General features: G+C 38.9%; 1 protein-coding gene and 1 long non-coding RNA gene across 6 annotated transcripts in view; one reads left to right on the top strand and one right to left on the bottom strand.

Annotated features, from left to right (window-relative positions):
- The window catches only part of LOC100740911 (E3 ubiquitin-protein ligase Rnf220-like), a 203,639-nt gene that overhangs the window by 98,654 nt on the left and 88,646 nt on the right, over positions 1-16,339 (top strand). The window lies entirely within an intron of this gene.
- LOC112213565 overlaps positions 11,396-16,339 on the bottom strand; it is an 18,172-nt gene continuing 13,228 nt past the window's right edge. The window contains exon 3 of the long non-coding RNA XR_002947463.2: positions 11,396-11,425. This is a non-coding gene — a long non-coding RNA (uncharacterized LOC112213565). The remainder of the gene's footprint in view (positions 11,426-16,339) is intronic.

Here is a 16,339-nt window from a genome sequence, read left to right as displayed (position 1 = left end):
CCCGTCTTTCCTTCACGCCCTCGAGCGGATTTCGCCTTCCGTTTCGTTTCACGCAGCAACGATTCGCCGGAACGACGTCTTTCGCTTAACCATTCCGCTCGACGTTCCGAAAGACATTTTTCCTTCATCTTTTCTTACACTTTCTGATCCCGAGATCCACCTTTCCGCGCCACGATCCTCCTTGATAAACCCGAAACTAAGAAATACCGAAAATTTCTTACGACTGTGAGAAGCAGACTCTGTGTGCTTTTCTTATTATTATATGTAGCAAAAGGGTCCTGCAATCTGCTTATCGAACCTCGATCAACCAGTTTCCTCGTTTTCTACAGCTTGCCACGCGTTTTTCACATTTTTACCGCGTATCGTTCTGTCGAAGCGGTCACCGCTTCTAAGAGAACTCTACATCTGATCTTTTTAGTTTTCTCAAGCAGTGAAGCCATCGACAGCGTGTAGACAAAAGACTGCGACGAAGACAGACCCATAAACAGTAGACAGGCGACGTTGGCTTCGGGCTTTTCAGTTATTGGGTAACACAGCTAGCGTACGGACCTGGACCAGCTCAAATTGTATTCTTACTTATAATTACACTTCTATTTAAGTATATTTTCTACCTTACAATTTATCCACGAGTTTCTCTGTTTATACGTCGAATAACCTCAACACGTTCAATTTGACGATTTCAGTTATCAGTTATCAGGAGGCTACTTATACCAATACTAGTCAAAAGGACTGGTACTTGTCAAGGCGTAAAAAGGTCCTGCAATCCGTTTATCGAACTACAATTAACCAGTTTCCTCGTTTTCTACTACTTGCCACGCGTTTTTCAAATTTTTGCCGCGTATCGTTCGATATGACGATATCAAACATCAGGAAAATTGCGGATCGATCGCTAGATCCACCACAGCAGTGGAAATGACTGGTTCTACAATTTTAGAAATTTGTCGACCCTCGTTTAGGGATCGTGGACCCAGATGGATTAACGAGAGCAAAAATGTACTGCGTAAGAAAGCAATAAATCAATAAGTATAAAAATATTCTATTATTAGGTATTTTTTAAAGACCAGTAATTTTCACTGGTTTTGGTAGAAATAGCTTCGTGTTAGTTATATGGATAATTCACGTGTTAAAACAACTCTGTGTTCAATCGAGACGACGATCTCACGATGCGCGATATTACTTTGTCAAGTAATTCCTGTACTGATAAATAGCTCGATTTTCGAATAGATTTTTGTAGATATCTAAAAATCGAAAATGTATTTATTTCCCAATACGTCGCTCTACTAACGACTATATAATGGAAGATTACAACGAAAGAAACGCGTTTACGCACACGTGGACACAAATATAATTCGAATCTCGCACGCTTCGATTTCCCTAAAAAGAAATATATGTATTATAATATTGAAAATAATTATCCTGCAAATTGAAAGTTAAAAGAAGCTATAAATTCCCCTTTTGCGAAGTAACCTGCCTCTTACGATCCATACCGTTCGTATACGAAAAATCTGAAACTCCGTTCTATTATTATCAATATCGCAATGTTTCTGGAGAAAGTAAAAAAGTTGTCATAAACGACGCCGGACAAAGGAAAGCCGATTTAACTGCTGGCGGAACATAAGAAAGGGGGACAGTTGTTAAATCCGATGGTTTTCGAACGGATACAACGATAAAGGAAGAATAACACGAAAGGAAACACTTTGAATGCAAACTAGAAGGTGGACGTATTTCTGCATCACCAGGTCCGATTTCCATCGGTTATTGAATCGTTAAGCTGGCCCTGTATAAAGAGATAGAAGCTATACGTTATATATCCGACCGCGTAAACGGCTACGATCGCGACATCACCCTGTATTTCTTCTTACATGACACTGGCCCCAATTTCTCTCTTTTTCTCTTTCTCTTTCTCGTTCTCTTCCCTTTTAGTCGTACGGCAACACGTTCGCTGGTTTCAACCCTGGCTTCACCCCTTGTCCGGGTTTTCTGTTCTCTCGTCGCGTCGGCGGATGATCGTGTCGCGTCCCAAGGAACGATGGATACGAGCGCGAATAATATTTCCAGCCGTTAAAACGTGTCAGCTCGCTGATCCCCATTGACATTTAAATATCCGTCGCTCCCTAGGCCAACGGATATCAACGGCTCCAGCCGATATTTCTCAAGCTTTCGCCAATGTGCTTACCGATATTCCGTTTACTTCTTTTCGTTTTTTAGTGGAAACGTTTCTTCTGGTGAGATACAGCGACTGGAAAAAGGGGCTTGTATTTATTATAGCCTACTATTTATGGGTTTAGCAATAATTAGATGCAGGTTTTTTGCGTATTTAAGATAAAAAAGGAAAAAAAGAAGCAAGAAAAAGCGGAGAACTCGTTGGAATTTTTAGTACGACGAATTGCTACGCAGGTTTCGTTTCGTTGGTTTTTCCCCGTTGAAATACGAAACTGCGTTGAAAACTTGCAGTCTGCTAACGATCAGTTATTGGCTTGGTAACTAAGCGATTGCGGATTTCGTCGATACGTGAAATTGACAAAACTTGGATACAGTTGCGGTATTTCGTTATTTAGACGATAGAAAAATACGATAAAAGCAAATAAATAGAAGCAGTCGATGCTGCTTTCTCGTTAGATTCTTATTAGACGGTTGGTCTCGGAACAAAAAGTAAAAGGGAAAAGGCACGTGAAAACAGGTGAAAAATAACGTGGTAATGTAATTTTGTAAAATAATATAACTTGCGCGTTAATCTGACAAATACTTCAGTCGATATAAGAATTAATGAGCTAGAAAATCAAGCCACTTCTACGTTCAGTCGCAACGGAAAAATTGACAAAGTGTCGCGTACAGCTGACAGCTCTTCCTTTTCATCGCACGAGTCTGTAGAAGAGACGAAAGCGAACTCGTCTTTCGACGAGCAATCGCAAGATCTCAAACAGTTCTACAGCTTTCCTTGCTACCTCGATAATCACGAGCACTAACCATCGGTCGTCTACCGATCTCCTTTCTTCTTCCAAAGACGTTGCGATATTTCCCGCAGACTCCCACTGCTTCCATCTTCTTCTTCTCTTCTTATTTCGAGTTGTACAATTTCTTAATATCTGACGATGTAGCCAATTAGGCAAACGTGTTACGCGTACGTATGTGTTGTAATTATGTAATTAACAGTAGAACTACCACTCAGTCAAATTGACTGCTCTTATAATTTTATTTTAAAATTCCTACTTTGTTATATTTTTTCCACAATGATGTAACGACTTTTGCAACGATAACTAAAAGAATAATACAATGAATTTTATTTTGTTTTTATGTATTCAAACTGGAAATAATTTTGTATCGAGGCTACTTGTATCAATAATAGTCAAAACGACTGGCACGTGTCAAAGTGTAAAAGAGTCTGTTTATCGAATCTCAGTTAACCAGTTTCCTCGTTTTCTACAACTTGTCACGCGTTTTTCAAATTTTTACCGCGTATCGTTCGATTTGACGATATCGGTTATCAGGAAAATTGCGGATCGATCGCTAGATCGCTAGATGCTAACGCTAGAAACTCCACAGCAGTGAAAATGACTGGTTCTACAATTTTAGAAATTTGTCAACCCTCGTTTAGGGATCGTAGTCCCAGATGGATTGATAATAGCAAAAATGTACTGCATGACATGGAATTGTTTCCGTAAGAAAGTAATAATTGTTCTATCATTAGGTATTTTTTAAAGACCAGTGATTTTCACTGATTTTGGTAGAAATAACTTCGTGTTAACTATCGGTAGTTTTAACGATACGAGTCTTGACGTTTGCTTTCCACTTTCTTTAGCAGCGACCTTACAAAAGCTTTTCTTCGTAGCTTTTCATTCGAAATTCGTCGCGACTCTGATTATTCCCAGCGAGTTTGAGATCCGAACCGCATTCGATCTTTGCATATGAATTTTCATATCGAGAAACCTGTCGCCGATATCGCGCAAATATAACAACATTCGCCGATATGTTTGCCCGATAGCTTAATCGTTGCCCTATTAAAAAATCGACGATTAAGATAACTCGGTGTTTGAAAATTATAACGCGTTATCGTAACGTTGTATCGCCATTCTCTATGCAGTAAAGTGATCGCTTGTAAAGTCTATTTTACCAAGTTTCCTCTTAACTTGCTTTTTTTCTTTTCCTTCGTAACATCAACGTATAAACGAATACATGTAGGATATTTTTCTCTCTCTATATATATATATATATATGCGACCAGTTAGCAACATTTACACTTTTATGATGTAGAATAATTAAGCAGATAATAAGGTTGCTCCATCCGATTTCCGTAATATCTGGCGTATCTCTCGAGCAACTCGAAACGACTCTCACAATCAGTGAAACGTAAAAGAGTGGAAACTAGTATTCTCAAATATTCCGAGAAACGTTGCAGCGAATTTTATCGCGCTCTCTTTATTACGATATTTCGTATCGTCCATGTAGTCGACATATTACCTGTAATTCGTGGATCTTAAGAGATGCAGGTATTCGAAACGACCATTACGAAGACTGAAAGATAGTTACTTAGTTATTCGAACATGTTGAAACATATCGAAGAAGATAGGGTTCGGTCGTTTTCGAGGAAATTAACCGACCAGGTAATAGAAGTTTACAGCACTGGCATCGACGATTATAATATAACCTGAACGATAGAGAGTCGTAACCGATGGACAAGTTGCTAGCAAGCGATTCGAAGCATATGTCGGCGGGAAATGTTCTAGCGGGAAAGAATTTCACCGCGAACGCCACTCGGAGACTTCAACGTCGGCCAACGAAGCATTCCGCGACTCTCGCGTATTTCTTCTCATCTGTGTGCAAACGTTTATTTTCATCGATTTATTCGACGGAACGACCGAATCGAATAAACTACTTACTTTCTTGTTACTCGCATCGAAATTAATCAAGCTATTGCCATTTACCGGTATACTTGTCGTAAATTTTGCAAGATTTCTATCGTTTCGTATATCGCGGCTTAGAATTTCGTCTCAATTTCTTTATAAAACGCTCGATTCACTTTGCCAGTAGTTCATCTATGTTGTACGAAATTGTTTGAAAGTTCGTCGACGTTGCAACGTGACGTTACTGTTCCGATCGTAGTAGCAAATTTTGAAGCTAATCCAAAGATATGTTCTTTTTTTAAATGATCTTGCAGCGCAAAAGAGAATCTTACGAATAATATTTTTAATGTTATCCGTTTCTCGTACTTCTTGATTTATCAATCGGTTGATCAATACGACTTCCGAACGATAATGATAGAGAAGACTGCGGCTTTCGCGATTGTTTGGTCAGTTTCAGTCTCCCTTCTGCGCTATTTTCAACATTATTAATTACCATTTCCCTGATGAATTCGTATGAAAGAAAATTGAACATCGAGCTACCGAAGGAAATATCAAAATCTTGCAGTGCAAAATAGAATCTGACGAATAATATTTGCAACGCTATCTGTTTCTCGTACTTTTCAATTTCATCATCGAAAACTGCAGCTTTCGCAATTGTTTGGTCAATTTGAGTCTCTGTTCTGCATTATTTTCGAGATCATTAATTACCATTTCCCTAATGAATTCTTGTGAAATAAAATTCAGCATCGAGCAAAGGAAATATCAAAATCTTGCAGTGCAAAAGAGAATCAAACGAATAATATTTCTAACGTTATCCCTTTCTCGTACTTTCCAATGTTATCATCGAAAACTACAGCTTTCGCAATTGTTTGATCAGTTTGAGTCTCCCTTCTGCGCTATTTTCGAGATTATTAATTACCATTTCCCTAATGAATGGACGAGACGCGTGTTTCATTCGCGTAGCGATAATTCGCAGGAAAGAGAACGCAGCATCGAGCTACCGAAGGAGATATCGAAATGCAATTAAAAGGATCGGCGTGTTTGTAAAAATGAAAACGCGTAGCAATTCTGAGAAATGGATTTCGTCGTATTTCTTCGATTACCGCGAGCCACGTGTAAAACTCGGTTCTGTTTTACGCGTTCACGATCAATTAAGGATAATAGGTTTTCGTATTTCTGCGTGGATGTTCAGGGTCCTCGACCAAAGTAATTAAATCTCGCTCGCCTAACAAAGTTTTCGTCCTGTTGTTACGAGTTTTGCCGAGAATAAGAACCAGCTTATTTTTCCACGCTTATAAACGAACCGCCGGCTAATTTGAAATTTTGTAAATCCACAGGCGGGCGGTAGCCATTTCGTGCGGTTCGGTCTCGCTGACTCGCCGTCAGCAGCTCGAGAAAGTAGTAGAAGTTGGTAGTATAAGTTTACAGCACTGGTTTGACACGGCGATTAAGCGGCAAGTTTAACGATCGATCGGGCCAGCCGAGGTCCTTGGTCGACCGAAAGGCGAACAGATCGAAAGATCTTTCGCCGCGTTTTTACCTGCTCTGACGCGCAAACTTCCGAAAAATCCTGTTCCAAGCCAAACACCGATCGATATAAATCAACGTATGCGAACGTGAATCGCGTTTCTCTACGTTCGTTGGTAATAAACGTAAATGGACGTAGCGCGTTCTTCTCGTCGTCTTCCTTTCATCGTCCAAGCGCAACTGCTCGATTCTTGTCGCGATTTGCCAGCGCCAGAGAACACCGTAATCTTAGAAAATCACAGTGAGGTTGCACGGATTTCGAAGTTTGAAAAAGATCTAGTCATTCGGAGTGGCAGAAATTCGTCGAAATGGTATTCTTCTAGCGGTTTCGAGTATTGGGTTGGCAACTAAATGATTGCGGATTTTGTCATTACCATGTAATGTCTTTGTTCTTTATATATACAGGGTGGTTGGTAACTGGTGGTACGAGCGAAAAGGGGCTTCTGAGAAATGGATTTCGTCGTATTTCTTCGATTACCGCGAGCCACGTGTAAAACTCGGTTCTGTTTTACGCGTTCACGATCAATTAAGGATAATAGGTTTTCGTATTTCTGCGTGGATGTTCAGGGTCCTCGACCAAAGTAATTAAATCTCGCTCGCCTAACAAAGTTTTCGTCCTGTTGTTACGAGTTTTGCCGAGAATAAGAACCAGCTTATTTTTCCACGCTTATAAACGAACCGCCGGCTAATTTGAAATTTTGTAAATCCACAGGCGGGCGGTAGCCATTTCGTGCGGTTCGGTCTCGCTGACTCGCCGTCAGCAGCTCGAGAAAGTAGTAGAAGTTGGTAGTATAAGTTTACAGCACTGGTTTGACACGGCGATTAAGCGGCAAGTTTAACGATCGATCGGGCCAGCCGAGGTCCTTGGTCGACCGAAAGGCGAACAGATCGAAAGATCTTTCGCCGCGTTTTTACCTGCTCTGACGCGCAAACTTCCGAAAAATCCTGTTCCAAGCCAAACACCGATCGATATAAATCAACGTATGCGAACGTGAATCGCGTTTCTCTACGTTCGTTGGTAATAAACGTAAATGGACGTAGCGCGTTCTTCTCGTCGTCTTCCTTTCATCGTCCAAGCGCAACTGCTCGATTCTTGTCGCGATTTGCCAGCGCCAGAGAACACCGTAATCTTAGAAAATCACAGTGAGGTTGCACGGATTTCGAAGTTTGAAAAAGATCTAGTCATTCGGAGTGGCAGAAATTCGTCGAAATGGTATTCTTCTAGCGGTTTCGAGTATTGGGTTGGCAACTAAATGATTGCGGATTTTGTCATTACCATGTAATGTCTTTGTTCTTTATATATACAGGGTGGTTGGTAACTGGTGGTACGAGCGAAAAGGGGCTGATTCTAGGCGAAAAAAGAAGTCGAAAATATAGAATAAACATTTTTCGTTCGAGGCTTTGTTTTCGAGAAAATCGACTTTGAATTTTGGCTCGGTACGCGTGCACTTTATCGCGCCTCGTTATAACGGATCTCACTGTAGATCGTTGTCTCGATTGACGTTATTTTCTTAACTTTTAAAATTTTTAAATTTTTAAATTTTTAAATTTCTAAATTTTTAAATTTTTAAATTTTTAAATTTTTAAATTTTTAAATTTTTAAATCTTTAAATTTTAAATTTTTAAATTTTTAAATTTTTGAATTTTTGTTCTATATTTTCGACTTCTTTTTTCGCGTAGAATCACCCCCTTTCCGCTTCTACCACCAGTTACCAACCACCCTGTATATATAATAATAATAATTCCAAATTGACATAAAATTTTATAACAGTGTAGTTTACTATAAAACGTCTCGAAGATAAAGTACAGTAATTGTATATTTCAACTAAAATCTAATTTCTATACAAATTAAAAAAAAATAAATTTTAACTAAATGTATAAATTATATCTAAATATCAGTAAATAAATAAATCGTCATTGCCACCTAATGACGAAATCAGCGATCACTTAGTCGTCAACACAATATTAGTGATGTCAAACTCTTAGAAATATGTTCACAAGTGGAACTTTACGATTTTAGTAGATTTAACGCTGTCGGTTTTTAGCTACTTTTTTTTAGCCCTTTTATCAGGTCGTCCGAGAAGTTTCTTTCGTTACCGAAGGAAATAACGTTGAAAAAGTCATTTTCAGTTTTATATCATTTTATCGAATTACTTATGATCCATTTTGTTCTATCAAAATAAAGATCACAACGTTCGACGGATTAGGTTTCACGTTTGTGTAAAGACGCATCGTTGTAAAGGACGCGTCTGTAAAAGAAAGACACTTCCCGGACAACCTAATAGCTTTCTTTCGTTGGTTTTCTTTTATCGAAAGAATCGATCGATTTTTATCGGAGAACGAGAGACAGCTGGAATTTTCCATTTCGAGTTTCGTATTATACGCAACGTTACAGGCAATTACAAATAGTTTCGATGTTCCCCGCAGTCCTACACTTCAACGAAACTGATCTCAAAGAAATCCGCGATAATTCCATACGTCGTACAATTTTCGTAAGCGAGGAAAAACACGTTGTCTCTCTGATCCGCGAGAAACTTGCTACGAGATTAACGCAAACGTCGAGCAACCTGACACGATCGAACGAAATAGTTGTACCATCTTCGACGATTCTAAATCTGTGACAATTCTATCCAAACGTTTCGCACGACTATGATCGTTAATTTTGAAACGAAACGAAATGGCGGATAAGCAACCGCGAAGGTATTTTTGTAGCGCAGCGTATGCTGGAAACACCCGTTAGATGACGAGGAGGAACGCGCATGCACGCATACAAATTTGCAAGTTTGTTACTAAGCAGACGGAGAGGCTGACTTGTCGTTCGTCGGCGTGAGATGTGGTCCGTCAAAAAGCCGTAAAATCCTGAGGGCCGCGTCGTTCGGTCTTCTCTCGAAGCCACGAGAAACGAGCAAAAAGGACGAACGTGCGTGGCTTCGTACACGCGCGAACATCCCGTCTATACAGACGTAGGCAGAGTGAGCTTTCGCGCACGCGTTTATACGGCCGATCCTTAAAACTCTTGGTCATTCCGTGGCATCGCCTTAAGCGGCCCTCGCCGAACATAATAAAAGGAGGACCCACCTCGCCGGCGATCGACCCGGTAAACACGGCGACAACGATTCCCAGACGTATCACCGCCAGGGAAACTCGTTGACCAGCCAACTTGTTCCGTCGTATCGCGTCGCTCCTTTCAAATTTCCATCCTCTTCCACGTTTCACAGCGCGACTACCAAAGTGCTGAAAAGCGACCAATTCGTGATCTTTCGTAGGAATTTTCGTAGGATCGTTGAGAATTGCGCGTCTTAATCGGCGGAATAAAAGTAAAGAAATGCTAAGATCACACTTGGAATTTGTATTAAAATAGCTTTAGATTTATTTGATAAACGATCTCCAGGATCTTCGTCGATATATTAGTTCGTCCGGAAAGTATCCTTCTTTCGCAAACGTTTCTTGCAACGATGCACCTTCGTACAAACGTGAAAGCGAGTCTGTCAAATGTCGCGGTGTTTGTCTCTGCAGAAGAAAATACGTAATTCGACAAAGTAATTCGCGTCTCAGCACTCTCTTTGTCTCGCCATCTTCCATACCACACTGCTGATCTGTTTTTCGAGACACACGAGCGTGTTACGCGTGTCGCTACTACGCGGCCAAAATTAGCACACAAAATTATACAAATCTGTAGAGGATGGTAGGTCGATGAGGTTTAAACGACGAGATTATTTGTTGTCGAAACCGTCCAGTGTATTTTAAAATAATAAATAAATAAGCACAGACGATATTCGCTAAAACGCTTGTACCAACGGATTCGCTAAAGACAGTGTGTAAGTCGCTAATAAAATCGCTGATAACTCTGATTTGATAACTGAACTAAACTGCTTACGATCGCGTTCGTTTATTTATACCGGTGGAGGGAGCACCGGACAATCCAAATTGTTGGCGACATTGTTTTGCCCGCAGTTTATTTGTTATTACCATTTTATTATTATTACTTTTATTCATATGTTTATTATTATTATTTATCGCGTGTATCCTAACGATATCGATACTCCGTGGCAAAACAACAACAACACGATTCAAATTGTCCTCTGGCTCGCGTGCCGCTGCATATCTCAATGCAGATTCTCCAACGTTTTGCAAATATTTTCGGTGTAACTGGAATTGAACGACACAGCATGTTCGCATCTAACGACGCAACGTATGCGTCATCGTTCGTGTTCGTGGAAGGAATTTTTGGTCGACAGGAAATCTTCTGATTTAATAACTACGTGACTTACTTCGAGACAAGTTAGTTGGCAAAGAATCGATTAACTTATTCCACCGAATAATCCAGGAAGATTGAGAGACGATAGGATGAAAGAAATGAGATATTTGGCGTGGTAGAAACGAAAGGAATACAGTAGCAGGAAAGAAACAAACGATCGGCGTATCCAGATAATACAAGGCAGTTTGACATAGTAATAGCTGTGTTTACGGTGGCGGTGTAGACGAGGCGGTGGGTTGGATGGACGAAAATGGGGGCGAACGTGACCGCGGATCAACGTGGAGCGCCTTTTAATTTAGACAAATCGTGGCGATTAGCATAACGGGATAAATTATACTCGAGGACCCGGCCAATGGGGTGACGAGACTAGCAAATCCTGAAGGCACGTCCAACGATGGATGATCCATTGGTCTGTCTGGAAGCGTGGACAGAACTGTTTCTACCCTACTGTCGTGCTTTTCGCTGCTAAATTTCACGTTACGCTCGAACCTGCGGGTTTTCCAAAGCCGAGGAATTGTTTCGTTCTCTTCAAACTCGTCGTCTTTTATCAGCCAAAATCATTCGAAAGATCCAAGCGTCGATTAACGCTAGAACTACAGTCAAATTGCCTGGTTTTGTAATTTTATTTTCAAATTCCTACTTCGTGTTATATCTTTTTCCGCAATGATGTAACGTTTTTTGCAACGATAACTAACAGAATAATTATAATTTGTATTCAAACTGAAAATAATTTTGTATCGAGGCTACTTGTACCGATACTAGTCAGAACGACTGGTACTTGTCAAGGTGTAAAAGGGTCCTGCAATCTGTTTATCGAACATTAATTAACCAGTTCCCTCGTTTTCTACAACTTGCCACGCATTTTTCAAATTTTTACCGCGTATCGTTCGATTTGACGATATCGGTTATCAGGAGAATTGCGGATCGATCGCTAGATCGCTAGATGCTAACGCTGGAAATACCACAGCAGTGAAAATAACTGGTTCGACAATTTTAGAAATTTGTCAACCCTCGTTTAAGGATCGTAGTCCTAGATGGATCGATAATACCAAAAGTGTACTACATAATAAATCAATAAATATAAAAATATTCTATTATTATGTATTTTCACTGATTTTCGTAGAAATAGTTTCGTGTTAACTATCAGTAATTCTAATGTCAACTGACTAGTTGGAATCGTATAGTTGCAGAAAGAATGCACTGTAAAATATATCGTAAAATGCAAAGATTTCAAATCTTTGGTTATTATTTTTCGTGTTACATGCGATAAACAAAATTGACACGAAGCTTCTTACCATTCGGAATTCGAATATTAATAATTTCAATGTTAACCGAAATATGTTACACGAGGAACATATAGTGTTTGACTTTGCGTGTTTAATCTCCGAGGGTTGGCTGGACGAAATTATCCAGCCGCTCGATACAGACAACTACGTCTCGTTACGTTGGTGGGAAAACGAAAAACACTAAAAGACAGAATTCTACAACGTAACAGATGTTACAGCCTGAAGAATACTAAAGACGTAGACAGGACATTTATGTTGGAATTATTTTTATGTAAGACTACTTGCTGCCTTAATAAACTTTATGCTAATCTGCGGTAAAAGAGATGCTGGCGATTTGGCTACCTCGGCTAATTACGAGTAGCGAACGTGGATGGTTTAATTTGTTTCTTTACGTGGTCAAAGAATTTACCCATCCGACCAGACACGTTTATTCGCCGCTTACTTTATTACCTTTTTTATTGCGTTTCCACAACCAACAAACTAATAACGCACATCAACCATACGAATCGATGTACCGGTCAATTATCGACGATTTTAGGTATGCCCGGTATACGGTAGATTTACAAAATTGTTACGAACATTTCAATGTATAGTTTACCGTAAAGTCTTCGAGTATCGCAAAAATAGAATATTTGTCAAGGGAAAGAATGAATTTCGATGTTCGTCGTGTGTTTTGATTTCTGAAATTTTCAGCCTGACAATCCTTGTCGTACAAAATGAACGAAAAAAAAAAGGAACGATAACTTTGACATCATGAATTTCTCTATTTATTTATTTACTTATTTGTTAGTTTACGGGTTATACACTGTGGTACAATTAGTAAATACAAATAATAACAAGAAGACGTACAGGGCTACATCAGTGAGACAATACAAAATAGAAATAAAGCTAAATAAAAGTACGTGTAAAGTGGATTCTGCTGGAGTTTCGACTGATAAGAGCCGCCAAAGAAAATGTATCTTTTTTTACCTGCGTGTAGCATTCAACCCTTAACCTACGATTTACGTTCGAGAATTTTGGGCCGAAAACGTAAACGAGCTTTTATATATTATATTATACAGGGTGGTTGGTAACTGGTGGTACAAGCGGAAAGGGGGTGACGAAAAAAGAAGTCGAAAATATAGAATACAAATTTTTCGTTCGAGGCTTTGTTTTCGAGAAAATCGACTTTGAACTTTGGCTCGGTACACGCGCGGTACGTTATACCGGATTTCAAAGTCGATTTTCTCGAAAACAAAGCCTCGAACGAAAAATTTTTATTCTATATCTTCGACTTCTTTTTTCGTCTAGAATCACCCCCTTTCCGCTTGCACCACCAGTTACCAACCACCCTGTATATATAGACATCATATCTAACAATCACTTTAAAATTTTTTTTTTATTCTCCTAAAAATTATATAGCATTAAATAAATATTTTTTTATTGTTACATATATGAAGAATAGAAGTAATTGTACTTCAGGTAGAACAAACTTTTAAAATTTCTAAATTTTTAAATTTTTAAATTTTTAAATTTTTAAATTTCTAAATTTTTAAATTTTTAAATCTTCAAATTTTAAATTTTTAAATTTTTGAATTTTTAAATTTTTAAATTTTCAAATCTTCAAATTTTAAATTTTTAAATTTTTGAATTTTTGTTCTATATTTTCGACTTCTTTTTTCGCCTAGAATCACCCCCTTTCCGCTTGTACCATCAGTTACCAGCCATCCTGTATATTATATTTGGCCCGATCATCGCACTACGGGCTATGCCCGCAATATTTACGTTTGGTAGGATCGTCTACTGCGGGCTATGCCCATAACATTTACGTTTGTTTGTTTGTTTGCCCATAGTTGTAGGTTAAGGGGTTAATATAGTCGCAAACGATTGTTTTTAAGCTTTGATGTATGCAAATTGACAAAACACAACAGGAGATTCTTGAAGAGAAATTCGAAAATCTCGATTGATTCTATGCAATAAACGATAAATGAATAACGTAAAAGACATTTTTAAAACGAAATACACGAGCCAATTGTGCAATTTATTTGCATATAGATATGTAGATTTTCACGATAAGCTCAAAATCAAATAAATTGTTATCATTATTTGTTAATTCAATATATGATATCGTTCAGGTTGACTGATAGAGGAACGAGTGGATGAATTTGTAATAGGAAAATATATCGAACTAAGTATAAGTATAGTGTATACTGATGCAGATCCTCACTCTTATAGCGTTAGAATAAAATAGCAGAATCTACGACAGGAATATAATAGGAATAATAAATTATATTAATTTATATTCAAATATATTTATAATTCATACATTTATAGCAAAGGGCATCAGCAAAAAGTTCACTTTCTATCTCTGTTCTTTCTACACCTTGCAACCCAAAAAACATAATTTGCATTCAAAGTCACGATGATATGCTTCTCTTCTTACTTCGAATTTTTTATTTCGCCGAATTCTATTCTCTTCGTAACAGCGATCTGCAGGTCCGCAGGATATACAAAAGTAAATATGTAGAGTGTTTCTTAAAGTAATTACTTCGCAACGCGAACAAACAAATTTTGCTCCACGCTTTCCACTGATTTTAATATATAGGCAAATCTTATTCCACGTTTTCCACTTATCTTCGTGTGTAAGCAAATATTCAGGCCGCATTTCCCATTTATTTTCCTCTGTGTGTGTGTATATATATAACGGATGAAGGATATCGAAAGATGGTTAGCAGTGTCTTTTGTCATTATTTCATCGTTACGTGGATACATTGGACAAGTCGGAGAGTCCGAAACCTGGCAGGACCTTTGCCCCCTCCGAAGGGACGATGCGCGTGTTATCGCGTGGAAATCCCGCGGATGATGAGACTTTAGTTTATTGTACGTGCGGACAAAGGAAACGTGGACGTTTCGATGTGCGAGGGCGTGTATCGGCAGGGAGAATAGGTGGAAAGAGGTTAACTCGATGTCCACGGATTTGTTTCTTCTTCCTGCGGGAGCATCTTGGCAATCGAAGCGGTCAGACCGGCCTGAAATCCTAGTCCGTACGAGACTCGCCTGCGAAATGAGGTTTCCTCGAAGAAAGCAGGATAACCAGCCGAAGAAATTTCGTGTTTCTGTCAGTGGCTTTCAAGGATCAGCTGATCTTTCTTTCAAACATTTTTGCCGAATTATAGAAATATAGGCACGTACGTGTCTACGAACGAATCAAATCGCTCGAAGCAAAGCCATGGTTCCAACTAGATTTGGTATTTCGATCGTCTAATTCGCCGTACATTAAATTTTTAATGGTTTTTGGCATAACGTTTTCAACGAGAGACGAAGACTGGTCGTTTCTGTAAGATCGTGGCAAATGAAAACCATCGGAAGCCGAAAGGCAACGATTAAATAGACGAGAAAAGAAAGAAGAGCGAGGTGAAATTTCTTCTGGAAAAATCTTCGATTGATCAACGAACCAGTTAATTACAACGGTAGTACATTCATAGTGTTATTTTACTGCTCCATCGTTGCTTGCCTCGCGGCATTGCAAGGCAATTTACAAACTTCGATAATTTTAATCGACCGTATTTCTAATTACAATATTTTCTTACGCGTTTTCTACTACGTTAAATTATTCCACATCGTTCGCAAATATATTTAAAAAAAAAACAACAGCGTAACAAACATAAAATCACCTGATAATCTTCTCAAAAATTGCAAATGAATATTTGCAATGAATGCGAAGAGACGAACAGTGGTCAACGGTGGATATAAAAGTGAGATTATTTCAATTTGATCGTCTGCATTTCTATTTCACTTGTATTTCACGAAAACCATCAGGCTATTCGGCTATTTTTCATCATTTGCGTATGAGCTACTTGGACAGCCGCGAGGTCGATGACTACGATATGGACGATGATGCCACAGTTACCATAGCTGGTACCACCTAGTCTCTTGCTGTCGTTATTACCGTTATTAGGCCGAGGAAGAGAGGCAGCAAATGTGGGAGTGCTAATATCCTATCACGTCGCTTCCTCCGGCACGGTACGTTCGATCGGCTAATTTTCCATAATTAATCCACGATAAAGTCCGCCACCGATCGACAGGCTCCGCTCGATGTGGCTCGCTTGGTTCAGAACAGTTCGAAAAGAGAGTTCATATCGATCACCTTCTATCGATTTTAGTAGAAAGTGTTACTCTGTTGGAACAACACGCGTACGATTATTCGTGTTAATATTCACACTACACGATTTTGATATTCGTTGTAGAAGGGAAGGTGATACGAATATCACGTTGCTTATCATAGAGACAATTTCCTCGCAACTATACCTATATTTAATTGAACAACAGATTTTGAAGAAAAATTCTTTCGTACGACTCTGGCAAATGAGATTGACAAATTTCTGAATTGTCAAGTTTCGACTTAGATTTCGTTCAACTGCTGCAAAATTCCTTCGAAAATTATTTTA

Source organism: Bombus impatiens, unplaced genomic scaffold, assembly GCF_000188095.3.
Source record: "Bombus impatiens unplaced genomic scaffold, BIMP_2.2 scf_0765, whole genome shotgun sequence".
Classification (NCBI taxonomy): Eukaryota; Metazoa; Arthropoda; class Insecta; order Hymenoptera; family Apidae; genus Bombus; species Bombus impatiens.
The sequence above is the reverse complement of the archived record's forward strand: the minus strand, read 5'-3'. Positions and strand labels throughout refer to the sequence as shown.